The sequence below is a fragment of the Ambystoma mexicanum genome, chromosome 9 (assembly GCF_040938575.1).
Source record: "Ambystoma mexicanum isolate Mex_15411 chromosome 9, UKY_AmexF1_1, whole genome shotgun sequence".
Lineage (NCBI taxonomy): Eukaryota > Metazoa > Chordata > Amphibia > Caudata > Ambystomatidae > Ambystoma > Ambystoma mexicanum.
The window spans coordinates 57,204,875-57,224,174 of NC_090931.1; the positions used below are offsets into that span (position 1 = coordinate 57,204,875).

A 19,300-nucleotide genomic window follows, 5' to 3' on the forward strand; every position below is an offset into this window, starting at 1 on the left:
GCTCAGCCGCTCTCCACGCTCAGCCGCTCTCCACGCTCAGCCGCTCTCCACTCTCCTCGGTTCAGCAGGCTCCTCTGTTCTCTGCACTCTTCCGCTCTCTGCACTCTTCCGCTCTCTGCACTCTTCCGCTCTCTGCAGTCTTCCGCTCTCTGCAGTCTTCCGCTCTCTGCAGTCTTCCGCTCTCTGCAGTCTTCCGCTCTCTGCAGTCTTCCGCTCTCTGCAGTCTTCCGCTCTCTGCAGTCTTCCGCTCTCTGCAGTCTTCCGCTCTCTGCACTCGACCGCTCTCTGCACTCGACCGCTCTCTGCAGTCTTCCGCTCTCTGCAGTCTTCCGCTCTCTGCAGTCTTCCGCTCTCTGCACTCGACCGCTCTCTGCACTCGACCGCTCTCTGCACTCGACCGCTCTCTGCACTCGACCGCTCTCTGCACTCGACCGCTCTCTGCACTCGACCGCTCTCTGCACTCATCTACTCTCCTCGTTCATTCTTATACGTTCGTCTGGTCAGACGTCCGTCCAGTCTATACGTTCGTCCGTTTAGATTAGTCGACTGTACTACGCGCTCCTGTGATTTGTTCGTTTCTCTGTTTTCGCGTACTTGTCAACCCTACACGTACTCATCAACTCTACACGCTCGTCCACTCTACACACACAACCACTCTGCATACTCATTGACTCTAGTATATTCATCTATTTCCTCTGATCTCCATATTCATTTGATCTTTCTAGTCGTCTGTTCTTCCACTCTTGCTCCCTTCCACTTATTGTGTTCATCTGTTCTATACGCTTCGTCCGTTCCAGCTATTTCATCTATGTTCTTCATTACAATCCCTACACACGTTTCATTGGTTCAGATCTCCTAGTTTCCCAATGATTTATTCCTATTATCCACTTCACTGTTATGATCTGCATTACTCGTTTAGTACTGTTTGTCTTTATAGTTTACATTCGAGTTTATTTAGCTTTAAATTTCTTGCTTCAGGTTGATTGCTGGGTTGGTGTTATTGTGAAGAAGCTAGTTTGGAACTTGTTAGTTTTAGGGGAAGAGCCAGGTTTTCAGTAGTTTGCGGAAGGCCGTTAAGTCTTCAGTTAGGCGGATGTGGGGTGGGAGCGAGTTCCACAGGGTTGGGGCTAGGGCTGAGAATGATGATCCGCCTAACCTGACTGAGTTTGTCCCAGGAATTACTAGGAGGCCGGCTGAGCTTGATCTTGGGGTCGAGTGGGGTGGTAAGGTATTAGCTTGTCTTGAAGATATTGAGGTCCAGTTTTATGCAGTGCTCGATGGGAGAGGCATAAGGTTTTGAAAGCCACCCCACGGGCTACTGGAAGCCAGTGCAGTGTCTTAAGGGCTGGGAATACGTGGTCTCTTGGACCGAGCGCAAGTAGCATTTTGGCTGCCGCGTTTTGTGCTCTTTGGAGTTTATTTAGTTGGTAGGCATGAATTCCGAGGTATAGGGGGTTTCCATAGTCGAGTCTTGATATGACGATTGATTGGACCGCAGAGACTCTGTTGGGAAATTAGAGGTATGGAAGGATGTGCCTAAGGTTTTTGAGGTGGTAGTGGCAGGATTTTGAGACATTGTTGACTTGACGCAAGAGTGTTAGGTCGGAGTCCAGGGTGCATCCAAGATTTTTCACTGTGTTGGAGGGTGTCGGTGAGTTGCCCATGGCGGGTGGCCGGGGTAGTGGGTGCGGAAGAAGATCGGAGTTGCCACAGACCATGATTTCTGTTTTGGAGGGGTTTAATAGGAGGTGGCTTTGGGTCATCCAGAGTTCTATGTTAAGGAGGCAGGATGCCAGGTCAGGTCGGGAGTTGGGTTTTGAGTTCAGGAATTTTAGAATTAGTTGAGTCGTCGGCGTAGTTTTAACACAGGATGTTGTGTGAACGAATTATTGGTGGGAGGGTGATCGGGTAGAGATTGAACAGGAGGGCGGATAGACATGCTCCCTGAGGGACTCCCGTGTCGACTGGTCGGGCTTGTGAGGTAAAGCTGGAGAGTGTCGTTATTTGGTGCCTGTCTTTGAGGAATGAAGCTATCCATTTAAGGGCGATTCCACGAATTCCTAGGGAGTGGAGGCGGTCTAGGAGGATTGAGTGATTGATTGTGTCAAAGGCGGCCGATAGGTCGAGGAGGATTAGTGCGGCGCGTCCCGCTGAGTCTGCTGTCATTTTAAGGTCATCCCAGATCGAGATTAGGGTGGTTTCAGTTCCGTGACATGATCTGAAACCTGATTGGGCGGGGTCTAGAAGGTTGTTGGTTTCGACAAAGGCCTTTAGTTGAGAGTAGGCAGTTCAGTCAATGAGTTTGGCAAGGAACCTGGTGTTTGAGATTGGGCGGTAGTTTTTGGGCTCGAGCGGGTCGAGCGAAGGCTTTTTAATTGGAGGTTTGACGTGCACTATTTTGAATGCGTCGGGAAAGATACTGGAGGAGAGGGAGGAGTTTGATAGATCTTGCGTGTTCTCCTGCGCAGGTGGAAGCAAAGATTTCTTTAAGGGTTGTGGCTGGGCAAGGGTCCAGTGGTGATCCAGATGGTTTGCGGGCAGATAGAAGTTTGAGAAATTGTTCTGGTAATATTGGACTAAAGGATTCAAACGTTGGTTGCATAGAGGTCGCGGCTGAAGGGCTGGCCGGTAAGGGCAGAGGGTTGCCCGGTGGCTGTAGTAGAGCCAGTTTGGTATTTAGAGTTTTTGTTCTTTCAATAGCCGTGTTGCAAAAATGGAGGGAGAGTGAGTCGCAGAGTGATTGTGAGGGGGTCGGGACGGTTGTATTACAGGCTGGATTGGTGAATTCTGAGATGATTTTGAGGAGTTCTTTGCTTGGGTTTTTGCAGTTTAGGATTCGGGAGTTGTAGTGGGCTTTTTTTGCTTTCCGGATTTCAGCCTTGTATTGATATAGGTGTCGGGCCAAGGTGGTCCTGCTCTCGTGGGTTTTCTCTTTCTGCCATTTGCGTTCTAGGTATTTGTAAATTTGTTTAGTGGTCTTCAACTCAGGAGTGAACCATCTGGGGAAAGGGCCACGGCGGGTTGATGGTTTGCACGGGGGGGGGGCGAGTTGCAGAAGAGATGCGTTGAGCCATGAGTCAAAGGCCTCAGGGGTTAGTTGGTTGTTGGGATGGCAGGTGGGTGGTGGAGATTGGAGGAGAGCCTCGGCTAGGTCAGGGGTGATCATTAGTTTTTTCCAGCATTTGCGTAAATTCGGAGGTTCGGATGCGAGTACTGGAAGGGGGTAGGGTGAGTGGATGGCGAACGAGAGGATGAAGTGATCGGACCAGATGATTGGGGTGGGGGGCTTTAATGAATCAGGGTGTTGGAGCTAAAGATGGCATCAAGAGTGTGTCCTTTGTAGTGGGTCGGGCCGTTTATGTGGGGTTGTAGATTAATTGCATCTAAACCGTCAACCAGGGAGTGTGTCATAGGGTTGGTTGGGATGTCGAGCCATATGTTGAAGTCACCAAGGAGGGTGAGGTTGGGATGGTTTAGTTGGAGGGTGGCGATGGAATCGCAAAGGTTGTTTGCAAATTGTCTATCGTGGCCTGTAGATTATTAGGAAGCTGTGTGAGAGTGATGGGGAGAGGGAAAGTTTAACGAGGAGAGATTCGCAGGATGGGATGGAGGGTTGGTTGTCTATGATTGAGGCGTGGAAGAGAGATTTGAAGACGAATGCTACCCCACCTCCTCTGGACGGACGGTTCAGTGGGACGAGGGAGTATTCAGGTGGGGTGTGGGGAGGGGTCAGGGGGGGAGGCTTCACTAGCGATTGGGCCAAAGTCATCAGAGAACCAGGTTTCAATGATGAAAACAAGGTCTGGTTTGACAGAGGCGAGGAGGTCATCGATGCAATGTCTGTTTTTTGCTACGGAACGGGCGTTAAATAGGATACAGTTCACATCGGCAGGCAAGGTAGGTCTCGGAGCTGGAGCGGGATGGGGCGGTGGTGGAGAGCGTGGAGGGGGGGTGAGGTGGGTGATATTAGACGGGAATAGTGGGCGGGCGGAAAAGTTGGCAGGTTTTGGGTGGCTGGGTGTGATGGGATGATCGGGTTTGGGTTGGGGGGACTTGAGGGAGAGGTGTGGGCGGTTGGGAGTTTCAGTTGCAGTTGATGAGAAATCGAGGGAGAGGGGTTCAGGAAGGGGGAGGCCACAGGGGAAGGCGGAGATTGCGGGAGAGAGGTGGTGGGTCGAGACAGGGGAGGCGAGGAATGCTGAGAGATTGAGGGGGACCAGGAGCGTTTCCTCTTTAGTTTCTTTGCTGCGACTGGTGTGTGGGAGAGGGTAGGGGGTTAGAGGGGGAGAGGGAGAGAGGGAGGCAGCTTCGGTTCGTGCTAGGGCTAGGCGTGCAGCTTTTAGGGAAGGGAAAGAGTGTGGTCGGGGGGAGGGTGGTAGGGGTATGAGGGCAAGGCGGTGGGTGGGTGATTTCGGGGTGGGGTGTGCCGGGCCTGATAGTGAGGGGAGCAGGTATGGGCAATGCTGGCGGGTCGGGGTGGGGTTCAGGGGAAGAGTGGTCTTGGGGTGAGTGGCTCGCCATCGTGCCCCTCTGGCTTGGTGTTTGGAGAGGGGAGTGGCAGCATGTGTGAAGGAGGGTTGGGTGATCTGGGACGGAGGGGATGGGAGTGAAGGTAGATCAGAGATTGGGGGTGGTCCACGGGGGTCGTTTCTGAGAGACTCTGGTGGGGTGGATGCTCTCATGATTGGTGTGGGCTTTAAGGTTGATTTAGGAGGGTTTCCTGGTTGTGTTTCTAGGGTCGGGGGTGTTACGCCTTTAGGGACACTTCTAGGTTCAACAGGTCGAGACGATATTAGGTTATTTGATGCTCTCTAGATGCAATTGCCGGCAGAGATGATATTAGTTTATTAGGTACATTTCTGAGTTCACCTGTACTCGGAGAAGATATTCGGTTAGTTTCTAGATTCAATTTACTTAGAGAGGGTATTAGATTATTAGTCACCGTTTTAGATTCTACATTACACAGCTATACTGTTAGTTATATTAATACGATTAGTTAGGGACGCTAGTAGGTGCACTTCATTCAATTCGACTTCATACAGGGAGGGTATTAGGGACTTTGTATCGAGAGGTTATTAGTGAGATTGATCGGTTTGGTCAGGCATGATATTACATTATTGCAATTTTCACAGAGAGGCTATTGTGGTCACTTCAAATAGGTGACCTTCCACAGAGGGGCTATTGGGAACACTTTCTAAGATCACCGAGAGGCTAATGGGCACACTTTAATGGAACTTTTCAGACGGGCTATTGGGTGTGTCTCTAAATTCAACTTTCCAGACTGGCTATTGGTAATATTTATAAATTCACGGAGAGGCCGTTGGGCACCTTCCCTTTGTAATTGCAGTTGGGTACACTTCTAAATTCAACTTTTCTCAGAGTGGCTATTGGTCATAGCTTCAAATGCAATTGGGAACACTTCTAGATGCAATTGGGTACACTTCTAAATTCAACTTTCTCAGAGAGGCTATTGGGTGCAACTTTTAAATGCAATTGGGTACACTTCTAAATGCATTGGGTACACCTCTAAATGCAATTGGGTACACTTCTAACACAGTTGGGTACACTTCTAAATACAACTTTATTCGGAGAGGCTATTTGGTGCCCAGACTGTACCGGAGCTGCATGTTTCTGCTGTCTCTTCTGCCCCGGTGCCCAGACTGTCCCGAGCTGCAGGTCTCTGCTGTCTCTTCTGCCCCCATGCCCAGACTGTCTCAGAGCTGCACGTTTCTGGTGTCTCTTCTGCCCCCACGCCCAGACTCTGTCTCGGAGCTCTGTGTTTATGGTCTGTGAAGTTAGGTAATTAAATTTGGTGTTAACTTACCATTCACAAAATTATACATTTTAAACATTTGAGCATCTTTCCAAGTTGTGCTGTTTGACTCGTTTTGCATTTTAGAATGCACCAGTGGTACCAAACAATGTATGTTTTGTAATTTCCTGTGATGTCATTTTTATGTGTTGCCTGTGAGAAAAGCGCAGAGCCCCTTGAAGAAGGAAGAGTCTCAGGCCAAGGGGAGGGAACAGGGAGGTGGAAGGGAAGGGACAAAGGGGGAAACTGGCAGAATTATACTAGAGGAATAAAGAGAAGGTTGAAGGTTGAGATGGCGCCAGAGTGATCTGTGCATGAAGGGCGTGTGTGAAGGAAGGTGCCAAAAAATGGTGGCGAGGCCAACGTACACCATATTGTGCGAGGAAAGGTGTGCCCATCGAAGAGGGCTGGTATTCGAAGGAAAACCAGCAGAGGCAACGGAGTGTCCCGTCGGGTGAACGGCGCCCAGCAGTGAGGAGGACGTACCCCTGCGAGACGGTGGGCCGGTGGGCCCAGCAGCAAGAATGTCACCTGGTGTGGAGGAGGGTCAGGGAGCCCGGCAGCAGTGGAATGGGGAGGACTCTGCAGAGTGACAGACAGCAGACACCCAGCTGCGGTGGCGGCGGAGGAGGAGCCTCTGAGAAAGATGGGCCCAGCAGACGCATGCAAGTAGTGGGAGCCGGCAGATCGGCAAGTCCAGCAGCGAACAAGTGCACCAACGGCCCAGTGACCAAGAAGTACGAAAAGGAGGGCTGTGTGTGCCCAGCAGGTATCCGGCGGTCTGGAAGCAGAAAGCCAACAGTCCACCTGCGACACAGACGCCGCGAGTGTGGTGCTACAGGAGGACCAAAGAAGGGAAGCCTGGCAACCCACACTGGCGGAGGAGAGAGCAAGGAGGAGAAGAGCCCAGCTGTTTGTGTGTGCTTAGCACCCCACGCCGTAACAGGAGCAAACAGAGGAGAGAGGAGCCCAGCAGTTTGTGACGGATCACGAAGAGACCCGGTGAGCAGGAAAGGACCACCAAGGGAAGCCACGGATGCCACCCTAACAGCGGAAGCAACATGCAAGCAACGGTCTAGACGCCGGTAAGGACTCCTATGCCCCTCCTGCACTGTCAAACACCTGGAACTCCCCACTGCCACACTACGCAGTGCAGCAGGGCAGCTGCAGCAGAACCGCAGCAGCGTTACGCAGCCCATACAAAAAAAAAGGTATAAGTGAATGACCGAGACGGCCACCGCACTACGCGCTGCCCGCCTCACTACACTGCGCAGCAAGACATCTGCAACGGGACAGCCGCCACGTTACATGGCCTGGAAAAAAAAATACAAACAACCAGTGCACATAGGAAGAACACCAAAGTCTGCCCAGTGAGCCACCTGCTTAACTACACAGCACCTTGAGGCAGCTGCATCTGCTCGACCACTGATACACGTGGCCCGCCTACACCAAAGTATGCCAAAACCTGCCGCTCAGCACACCCACGAGGGCTGCACTACAAGTGCAAATCATATGCACACTGGCAGCCACCAATACAGGTGCAGCACAACAAGCGCCAACAAGAAGGCCCCTCCACCACTGGAGAAAAGAGTGCGGGGGGAACATGGAGGCCACAGTAAACACCAGTACAGGGCAACGTTACCAGACAAGGGCGGAAGCACACCCCCTGGACAAATCCCAAGATCACGTAGTCCAGTGGGGAACAGCACAGCCGGTACAGCCAAAAGGGCAGTCATGATGCAACCCAACCCAGGGAGCCTGCAGAGTACCCACCACCATCCACATGATACCGAGTCCCGCCATAGTAACTGCTGAACCCATATGCATGCATATTTATACATTGCCGAACCTATACCCTCACCCAGAATAATTTGGCTCACACATTGTTTAAGTGTTGGCAATAAAAGGCCGTAGGTTTTATTGTACAGATATGGTTATGCAAATAACAATAATCACATCATAAAATAATAACAATACTTTTGGGCACTGGGTCTTGGGGATACCCCCTCTGGCCCGTGACCGCCTTCTCATGTCCCACGACTTGTTGTGGGCACCGTACAGTGCCCTGTACTTCTTTTCCTTTGTTCTTCTCCCTTATTTGTAGGGTGGGAGGGTTTTGTGGTAAAGAAGCAAAGTTTTGGAAGGCACTGATTAAACTGTGCACTTCTTGAGTGTTTGGGTCCCCGTTCAGGGTCCACAAACTGTTTGTGTTTTCTCAGAGCATGTCGCTCTGTATTTATAAGACCCAGGCAGGCCCTGGGTCTTTGATCTGTATAGTAGTGGGGGCTGCTATGTTCCAGCCCCCGGCCGGATAGCCGACTATCTGGCCCCCTGGGGGATGCAGGTCTTTGAAGCTGGTCCCTGCCCGCCTGTTGGTTTCCTTCGGTGCTTAGCACCTAGTTGCCTGAAGGAAGGGTGAGGTGAATGCTCACACCTCACCCTTCCTCAGCATTGTGCTGAAATAGACTGCGTGTCTCTTTGCCTGGGGGGTAGGAGGGGGGAAAGGAGCAGTGAGGGGGAGGGTTGGGCTGCCCCTCTCCGGGCCTGCTGATGGTAACAGCAGTTACCCTGCCTCGCTTTGTGAGGCACTGCAGCATTGCCCATAACTGCTGAACCCATATGCATGCATATTGGTGCATTGCGGAACCTATACCCTCACCCAGAATAATTTGGCTCACACATTGTTTGTCAAGTGTTGGCAATAAAAGGCTGTAGGTTTTATTGTACAGATATGGTTATGCAAATAACAATAATCACATATCATAAGATAATAACACTACTTTTGGGCACTGGGTCTTGGGGTTACCCCCTCTGGCCCGTGCCACCACACGTGGGCAGGTTAACGGCTGACCGCGTTCCCCCAAAAGTATCTTCTATTGACAACCCGTGGAGGCTAGAGTTGCTGTGATTTCTCGAAATACATTTTCCATGCACTGATTGATAGGTGGATGCTGTCTTTGTGAAAAAGGTCCGGGTCACCCAGTTTAATGGCTTGGTGCTTTATGCAACCCAGTCCTCTTGCTGTACAACATTTTTCTAAACCCCTGTTGATTTGTCGCCTAGGAAATAACTACAGGTTTGTAGCAGTTGGCCCCTTGCTTATTCTTTCTGAGTAGGGTGGCTGAGAAGTAGATTTCAGTTCTTTTCTAATTGTGTGGGATGCCTGCAAGGGAGGAGTGCATGTCCTTGATTAACTTTCTCCTTCCAATTGATACTAAGTCATTTCCCCCTAGTTATATGACCAGGAATTCTGGCGGGTCTCCGTATGCGACCAGGTCTGCTAATGTTTCGTGGATTTTTTGCCCCTCAAGGCCTCTGTAGCCTCACCATGAGGAAATGGTGTTTCTGAAAGGTGGCCTATCCTTGGTCTCCTCTGCCCATCGGTCTATCCCAAAGATAAAAGAGGGGGGTGGCCGACTATCCATGATGGTTGGGGTGGGAGTCCTCCCCTCACCTGGTGTTTCTGTATGAAGGGAGGGGGAAAGAAAAAAGGTGGGGGTGGCAGGCTATATTAGCTGTGGTCTGATATATCTTTTGTAACAATCTGACTTCCATCCCCCAATGTTTTTTAGCTGTTGAGGTGCTAGGCCTCCCTGCCATGCTGCGGTGGCGGCACCTATCCTGAAGGAGTGGGTGCCGAAACTCTTGGGGTCCCACCCTGCTTTGATTGCTTTCATCAGCACCCCTTTAAATTGTTAGCGGCTTAGTGCCGATGGGTCCTTGTGGATTAGGAACCCCCTCACCCCCTACCTTGGGTCTTTGTAAGTAAATAGAGATTGGTGATACAAACCGGACAGTTTGTTGCTTCATCAATGCAACAAATGTTAATGGTTCGTTTGGCCCCCATTTTTTACTGTTGCATTTCTATGCTAATGCTCTCTTGTCTCACCCTGACCTCCATGACACCCAAACCGTTTGTGGCCTTGGTGCTGGAAGCGATAGAGTGTTCTCCTACCCAGAAGGCCCCGAAGTAGGCTAGAAAAGATGCTGTTTTTGAATAAACTTATCTCGTATGGGTGCCAGCATATGGCTTCCAGCTGGCATGCTATCTGTACTAGTTTGCTGAAGTTAAGGGGTCGGCGGGTGTGCACTTGGGGACCCTCTATTCTGCCCCATCCTTTCATTGCATAGGAGATAAGGGCGTTCTAGGTGGGGTCTGAATCACCCCGTATTTTTGTAAAGTATGAGATTGCCACAAGGTGTCTTTTGTTCAATCTCTTTTGAAACCTTGTTTCCGTGCCCATTTTAAAAATTCTATGTCTTTAATCGTTATTAACTCTATATGGTTTAAACCTGTGGCTCTAAATACTGTATGTAAGCACTTACTGTACTGTGCTGCGGTAGTGCTTGCCACTGCTCTCTCTGCCATTTACGTTTAAAAACCGTGAGAGGTTGTTGGCACCCGTTTTTGATGTGCCTGGTTTCTGTTGGGCATCCCGGCTTGAGCTCTCTGGCGCTGGCGTTGATGCCGTTATTCTTGGTTTCCCATGATTGCCCAGCATTCTGCTGGTATTGGCGTCATCTGTACTTGGGCGTGTGGCGCTAGCTCTTGGAATCTTGTCCACTCGAAGCGGGATAAAGCATCAGCAATGTTATTATCCGCCTCCGAAATGTGCTTCGGTTTGACCACAATGTTTTCTTGTAGTGCGACTGTTGTACTGGCTCGTAGGACTTTCAGTACAAAAAGGCATTTGGTAGACCCTCTGTTGTTGGAGCCCACTACAGGCATGTTATCGCACCAGACCAAAAGTTCCGCGTTTGCTAGCTGCCTGCCCCAGATGTGTAATGTTAGCCAGATGGGAAATATTTCTAGGAGGGTGATGTTTTTTGTCCACCCTGTCAGTTGCCACGAGTTGGGCCAGTGGCCTGCCACCCATTCTGAGTCTAGTATGGCTCCAAAACCCTTGCTCCCGGTGGCATCGGTGAATAGGACCCTGTTTGACCAAGTGTTCAAAAGGCGTTTGCAAAAGTGAGGTCCCGTTGAAATCTCTAGGAAATTTGCCCAGGTTTCCAGGTCCTGGTTCACCTCCTTGCCTAGCCGTATGTGTAGGTCGGGTTTAGTGAATGTTTTGATTTTGAGCTCCAGGCTTCTTGAAAATATCCTCCCTTGGGGGGGTATTCTGGATATGAAATTGAGACTACCTGCCAGAGATTGTATTTCTTTCACTGTCCCCTTGTCTTTAGTTATCAGGCCTTGTACTTTTTCCAAAGGTTCTGTTATTTTTGTTTTGGGAATTCTGCACAGGCCTCTTGCCAAATCTATTTCAATCCTCAGGAAAATTATGGATGTGTCTGGTTTGGTGGTTTTTTCTCTAGCTAAAGGGATTCCCCACTTGGCGGCCATCTGTTCTAGATTTAATAGGGCCTTGCTGCATTTTTCAGAATTCTGTGGTCCCATTACCATGAAGTCATCAAGGTAATGTACTATTTTGGTCCCTGGTCTCTGTTTTTGGAAAGCCTATTGGAAAAAAGAGCTGAATTGTTCGAATAGTGCGCAGGATACTGTGCACCCCATAGGGAGGCATCTGTCCACATAGAATTTGTTCTTAAAGGTGAAACCTAGCCACTGCTGTGATTTTGGGTGGACAGGCAGTAGTCTGAAAGCGGATTTGATATCTAGTTTGGCCATCAGGGCGTTCCTGCCACATTCTTGTATGAGTCTTACCGCCTCTTGGAAATGCATGTAAGATACGGCAGATTCCGTATGTTGGATGCCGTCATTTAGTGATTGGCCCTTGGAATAGGAGAGGTGATGTATTGGCCTCGTTTTACCAGGTTCTTTTTTGGGGACCAGGCCTAAGGGAGATATTAAATGGTCCTTTAGTGGCATGCGGTCCCAAGGACCTGCTATCCTGCATAATCCTAGTTCTTTCCACCAACAGGGGGTTGTCCCTGGCTGATTTTAGGTTCATCGCGACGGTTTGTAACCCTGTGCCCTTAAACGGGATGTGGAAGCCGTTGGTGAAGCCCTTTTGCCATGCTGGTTTCTTTGTCTGGGTAGTTGTTGAGGGCTTCTCTAAAATTGCCCGGATTGATGGGTGTTCTTCCTGGTTCTAAAATCGGGGTATCATTCCTTCTTGGCTGGTAGTCTGTTACAGTTGCTTGCTGCGTGGTCACCATTGCAGTTTGTGCAGGTGTGTTTGTACCAGCATTCTTTGCCCCATGTACACTGGTTTCTCCCAAAGTTCCTGCATGGAATGTTGGATTTGGCAGACTGGTTTTTGTTCTGCCTGTGGGTATTATTTTTAGCCGCCACTGGCTGGTTCTTCCGAAAGGGCTGTTCCCCTTTCTTGGGTTTATCGTTATCATTTAGCCTGTTACCTTGTGTATTCTTGTTATTTTAAGAGGAACTTAGCGGGGCCTCTTCCTGCGGGGACGCTCAGCATTGAGGGTGTACAAGTCATTCTGGACCTCGTCCCACTCAATGGCTGGCCTCTCTGACATGCTTCTTCTGAACCTAATATCATAAGCCAGCCATGTCTTCCCTTTCTGGGTGACTTTTACTTCCCTTATTTTGTCCATATATGCTCAGGGTTTCCTACATTCCATGGGGAATTTTTCTTCGTATATTGTTGCTAAGATGGCAAAGGCTTGTAACCAGTTGTCCCAGTTTTGTTCCACTTGGGCATTTCTGGCAATCGCTTTTTCTTCTATGTTCTTGGGGACCCTGAAAGCATCTTTCCCTTTGCGCTGTGCTTCTATCAGTGTAAACATGTCTATGAATTCTTTGGCCCATATGGCTTCTTTTGATTGTGGTGTCAATGTTCCATGCTAGGCATCTTTTATATCTATTTAATATTTCAGTCTGGAAAAATTTCCTTTTTAAATCTAAATGTGCATTGCAGATTGTTACTACGTCTGTTATGCTGTTGCTGGGTGTCCCTGTCAGGCTCGTGGTGTCTGCGATGGGGGTTGCCCGCGCCTTTAGCGCACCAGTTGAGTCTGTTGCTGAGGTAGTTGGGGCCACTGTGGTGGCTGGTGTGGGAGTCAATGGCACCTGTTGGAGACATGCCCATCCGTAGTGCTCAGCTGCTTCGATGGCTGCTAAAAGCTGTGGTGATTTGGGCTTTTGTGCCGGTGCTGTGGGTGCTTGTGTTTTCTGCTTGGGACCCATATTCTTTTTTGGCCTGTTACATGAAAAGGAAAAAAGTTTTACCAAAATTCTGGCTGGCTGCCTGCAATTAGAGTGTTGCTTAGGGTTTGTGATATCTGGCACCCGTTTTGGGTAACTGGTAGCTGCTGTGCCACCATAGTTGCAGCTTATGCTCTTTGCCAACTGGCCCTATCCCTGGCGCTGACTCAGCTCTGCGTTGTCTAGGGAGGTATTATTGTTGCAGTAGGTCAATAGAGCACTCTTGGAGCAATCTTGGTAATTTTCCCCTTAAAAGAAATATTGGGCCACGGGAAGGTTCTAAGCACTGCTTATTATTATCCCCGTCTATGTGCGCATTTAAATACTTAACCATTAAAAAACAAAAATCTTTAGATGTCTCATTGTTGACTTAACTATCACCCTCGGTGCCTGGGTGTACGCGTGTGGATTTCGGAAGAAATGATCAGCTGGGTTTGGTCCCACCGTGATTCGAACTTGCGTTAGCAAGCTCTGCCCGGATGTTAAAGTAAGCTCTCTATTTGCTGTGCCACTTGACCGTCTGTAAAATTTTCAATGTCTTTAACTGGAAAAAAATTGTTTGGCATGCGCGGGCTTTTTTGCTGTATATGTGCCCCTTTACTGCTTAAACGTTAAACAAAAAATGTTCAGCTGTCTCATTGATGACTTAACTATCACCCTGGGTGCATGAATGCACGCGTATTGATTTGGAAAGAAAAGTCAGCTGGGTTTGGCCCTGCTGTGATTCGAAACTGCGTTAGTAATTTCTGCGCGAATGTCAAAAGCAAAAACTCTATTTGCTGTCCCACTTGACAGACTGTAACTCTTTCTGTTTTTAACAGAAGAAAGCATGTGTGGCATGCGCCGACTTCTTGCCGCCCCGGAGCTCCGCTTGCAACATTCTTTCCTAATGATTTATTTGCAGTTCTACCCGTGGAGCCTTACGACTCTCGGGAACTGATGTCTTTTCCCCTCCTGTGCTCACAGTGTGGCGGCTCACCTGCAAGTTTTTGTTGAAACTGACACAGTCCGCGCTGGGCTTGCTCGGCTGACTTCTCCTTCTCTCGTCCGGGCTGAGTTGAAACAATTTCGCATTGCACGTGTCCCTGGAGGTTTATCTTCTTGTTTCTCCAGTGCTCGCCGCTCGTTCGCCCGTTTGAACAGTACAATGTCCGGAAAAAGGAAACGAGATGCTGCGGAATACAGCAAACTCGAAAGATTTGCTAAAGAAGCAAAGTTTTGGAAGGCACTGAGTAAACTGTGCACTTCCTGAGTGTTTGGGTCCCCGTTCAGGGTCCACAAACTGTTTGTGTTTTCTCAGAGCATGTCGCTCTGTATTTATAAGACCCTCTATGATCTCTATAGTAGTGGGGGCTGCTATGTTCCAGCCCCCGGCCGGATAGCGGACTATCTGGCCCCCTGGGGGGGGCAGGTCTTTGACGCTGGTCCCTGCCTGCCTGTTGGTTTCCTTCGGTGCTTCGATGGTGCTTAGCACCTAGTTGCCTGAAGGAAGGGTGAGGTGATTGCTCACTCTTCCTCAGCATTGTGCTGAAACAGACTGCCTGTCTCTTCGCCCTCATCAACATCCACTATAGATCATTCGAAGTAACCCAGATGAAGGGCCACACGCCCGAGCATAATACGGGAGAAGCAAGGAATGCCAAAGAAAGGACATACCGTGCAGATCCCTCCCCATGGCCACAGGGGACAAAGAACCAATGATAACCGCGATCCAGGACCACGGAGGAACGACACCAAAGGCCTCCCTCTTCCACTCGTCATACCTGGAGGAACCGGAACCAATGAAGGAGGCAGCGAGTGAGATGGAAGAAATGGAGCGGAGAGACACAAAGCACCGCAATGAGGATATGCGGGCGAGACCCATGAGCTACCGAGCAGGGCTCGCCGAACCATACAGAGACCCCCAACGGCTGATCGAGCAAATGTAGCCCACGAAGACTCATGTTAAGTGGAGGGGGAGCTGTTGTGTGTGAGAAAAGCGCAGAGCCCCTTTTAAGAAGGAAGAGGCTCAGGGCAAGGAGAGGGAACAGGGAGGTGGGAGGAAAGTGGGACATAAAGGGGGAAACAGGCAGAATTACACTGGAGGAATAAAGAGAAGATTGCAGGTTGAGATGGCATTGTTATGCGGAGTATTATTTTTAGAATTTGAAAAATCCTACATCTTTTTGGTCACAGAATGTTGGCAAGTATGCATATGCATATGTGTATGCGGTGGCAAGTGGCTGAAGGTTTGGTATTGCCCGTGTTCTGTGTGTATATCGCGAGAGGGGGGAAGAGAAGGGAATGGGAACACGTGGAAATGAAGTACTTGAACAGCAAGGGGAGGCAGACTCCCTTAATACTGTGCAAAGAGGGACAGGGAGTAGTTACATCATGATCAATAGAAGTCCCTCTAATAAAGAACGAATTACACAAAAACAAAAAGGGGAAATTTACGGAATGACGTCATACGGTCACGGGGTGACCGTTCACACCACAGACTCACTGTAGACACACTAACACAAACACTTTTAAATGAACAAATAAGGGACGTTGAGCACTGCCACTAATCCACAAAAGTGCGTTCAAATATTTGGAAACCTATTAATGCCTGAAATAATAAATGAACTCGATTCTAAAAATAAAGTGGCAAAAACAGTTGTGTTCGTTAATTATTTCAGGCGTAGGTTTGTTTTCAAGCCTTTTCAACGTACTTTTGCAGATTATATAATTGTTTGATTTGGCGATTCCCTGGATAGGGGTCAGAGCCTGAGGGGCGAGCAGGTGAGGGGGTCGGGGTTGGCGGTTAAAGTCACTGTAGTGTTGTCCCGTCGTCACAGGATCCGGCTTTTGAGGATGAGGTCGGCTTATAGAGACCTCGAACAAGGACGAGCGGATATTGGAGAAATGCTGAAACGCTCACACCGGAGAGGAGCCAGCCACAGGAGTGGGACTGGAAAGCAGCCAGCCACAGGAGTGTGGCGCTGCCCGATGACGGGCGCGCACGCGGCGGCCTGACGTTGCACGCCGTCGCGTGCAGTATAAATAAACGGGGCGTTTCCCGGCCGCGGTGGAGCGACCGGGAAGCCCGAACCAAGACGGACGTGTTGGTCTGTGTTCTTGGGGCCGGGGCTTACGGCGAAGCGCACGGGGGGCGCTAGTCACCCTCAACAGTGGCGACGAGTGGGGGAAATGATGCCTGGGCCCGGCGGTGATGATCGGAACAATTTTTCACCGGAACGAGGTCGAAGGACAGACTTCGTTTCATGCCGCGGGTAGTGCGTTGCCCACGCGGCTGGTGGCCATTTTGTGCAACGGCTGTGGGACTTCAAGGAGCTCCGGTTTGGGCCCTGAAACGACCACAGGCCTAATTTTTGGACATTTCAGTAGCTGACAGCTATATCTACACGGAGGTATGCATATTTAGTGCATTGACTCAATTTTGGGTTTCCTACGTCGAGTGGAAGCTAGGAGAAGGCCTATCTTGACTGGGCCTGCTGAATCCAGTTACTATTTTGCTACCAACTTTTGGAACACTAAAAGGCATTCTGCTTTTTCATCCCCTTCATCATCATCCTGGTGACTCCATCTATCCTCATCCTCCTCATCATCACAGAGGTGGCAGGAGTCACTACATCCAGGGGTGGTCCAGGCTGAGAGTCACTGTGGGCTGAAGATTTGAGTTGCGGCCCCTATCAGCATTATGGGGGTGCCTGTGTGCTCAAGCTCATGAGTGACACCGAGGACCAGGACGGAGCACACGGTGTGGCGGTGCAGTTTCATCCTCGTGCACCAGTGGCCCCGCAGGGTCTTCTACCCCCAATGCAGCAACCAGCAGCTCCAGTAGATGGTCAGGCAGCGGTTCCCGCCCTTCAACCCCCAGTTCAACCTGCTGTTGCTCCTGGTGTTCAGCAGGCAGCGCCTGCCATGGCGCAGGTACGTGCGCATGCTGCCCTGCAGCCCATCCCCGAATTTGATGTGTCGGGCCCGCCATCCAGCCTGGGGCCCCGATGGAGAGGGTGGGTGGACCGCCTGGACATGTATTTCAGGGCTGCGCAAGTGGTTGATGATGACACCAGGCTGGCCACGATGTTGTACTCGGCAGGGCCCTCTGTCCAGGAGATTTTTGAATCTTTGCCACAAGGGAATGGAACCTACGATCATGCAAAGGCCGCCCTCCAGGCATACTTTTTGCCCTTAGCCAACACGGACTATGAGCGGTTCGTGATGCTCTCTGCCAAACAAAAAGACAACGAGACCTTGGACACGTTCTACGGGCGCCTGGGGCGTCTGTCGCTCGCCTGCGCCTGGGGTGATGCAGAGGACATGATCAGGACCATGCTTATCCAGGCGTGCTCATCAGGCAAGCTCAGGCGCCAAGTGCTGAGGGAGCCGGGGATAATGCTCCAGCGCATCCTTGAGCTAGGAAGGAGCCACAAGGTGTCAGAGGCGAGAGCGGCAAGAATGGAAGCCGGGTCGCGCCCCATAAAGACTGAAGAGATCTGCGCGATGTGGCGAGGGGGAAGAGGTGCTAGGAGGTATGGCGGCGGCACACGGGACAGAGCTGGGAGGGCAGGAGAGATTTGCCAAAAATGCGGATACGACCTGCCTCACCCAGCGGAGTGTCCTGCAGCTGGAAAGACATGTGGACGGTGCAGGTTGCCAGACCACTTCTCAAGAGTGTGTAGGGCGGCCTTGCCCGTACTGGTGCCAAGGGGTCAGGGCCGAGCGGTCGCCATTCGCCAAGGTCGGCCGTCCAATGTCGCCCAGGTGGACCAGGGCGAGGAGGAGGCTCAGGCAGAAGTAGCAGAGGAAGAAGATGAAGAGAACATATTCTTCGTCTCAAGTGTGGAGCTCCTAAGAGGCAGAAATCGCCGTCAACCTAGGTGCGTGGTTGAAGTGAACCAGTCTCCGATCCCTGTACTCGTGGACACAGGGGCATCGGTGAACGTCATGGTCCGAGAACATTACAACGCCATGGATCGGCCGCCCAGGCTGGTCACGCCAAAGGCCCGCATCTTCGCGTTCGGTGGTGTGGAGCCCATCCCTCTGGACGGGGCTTTTGTGGCAAAAGTGGAACACGATGGCTCCCACATCACAGCCCGCTTCTACGTGACGCCAGTGAGTAAGAACACTTTGCTAAGTTGTGCAGGGGCGGAGGCTCTCGGCATTGTAAGCTTCGCGTACTCCGTCTACCTGAAGGACATTAATGACTTGCTGGAGAAGCATCATGCCCTATTCAAGGTCGGAGAGCCGGTGCGGCTGCACATTGACGAGTCGGTGGCCCTCAAACATCGGAGGGTACCCTTCCACCTCTGTGAGCAGGTAGACAGAGAACTGGACAGCCTCGTTGATCTAGACATTATCGAGAAGGTGGAGGGACCGACTCCCTGGGTGTCCCCCATAGTGGTGGCAAGGAAACTCAAACAACCGGGCGCAGTCAGGATCTGCGTAGATATGAGAATCCCCAACAAGGCCATCAGGAGAGAGAGAGGCACCTCACACTGACGCTGGATGACATCATCGCGGAGGTGCAGGGTGCTCGGTTCTTCTCGAAGTTCGACCTCAGGGCCGGATATCATCAGGTCGTCCTCCACCCCGACTCAAGGTACATTACCACCTTCACCACGCACCGGGGACTGTATCGCTACAAGAGGTTGAGTTTTGGGGTGTCCTCGGCTGCGGAAGTATTCCAGAACATCATTCGGGGTGCCCTGGCCGACCTTGAGGGCGTCCTAAACATAAGCGACATTCTGGTCTTCGCGAGGACCGAGGTGGACCACCTGAGGCATCTGGCGAAAACCTTCGAGAGGCTGCAGTCGCTGGGACTCGCACTACATAAGGAGAAGTGCGAATTTCTGCGCCCCTCCCTGGAGTTCTTCGGGTTTGTGTTCAGGGAAGGGGGGGTGTCTCCTGACCCCAGAAAGGTACTGGACATACAGAAGGCCCAACCACCGGAATCTGTGTCGGAGGTGCAAAGCTTTTTGGGCATGGTCATGTACTGTGGCCGGTTCATCAAGAACCTGGCATCCAGGTCTGAGCCCCTCCGGGCCCTGACAAGAAAGGACACCGTCTGGAATTGGGGTCCGCTGGAACAGGCAGCCTTCGATGACATTAGGGGCGCCCTCACGGCCGAGGACACAATGTCATTCTTCGATCCTGCCTTACCATCGGAAATCATCGTTGATGCTAGCCCATTCGGCCTGGGGGCGGTGTTGACACATATTGACCGTGATGGCGGCGTCCGGCCAGTCGCATATGCCAGCAAGGCACTGTCAGACGCCGAACAACGCTATTCGCAGATTGAGCGCGAGGCTCTGGCGGTGCTGTGGGGATATCGCCATTTCCGGCTTTATGTACTCGGACGCCCGGTGACG

The 19,300-nt window shown here is 51.0% G+C and overlaps 1 long non-coding RNA gene across 1 annotated transcript in view; it reads left to right on the plus strand.

Moving 5' to 3' along the window:
* LOC138487647 (uncharacterized) overlaps nucleotides 1-19,300 on the plus strand; it is a 112,441-nt gene that overhangs the window by 29,419 nt on the left and 63,722 nt on the right. The window lies entirely within an intron of this gene.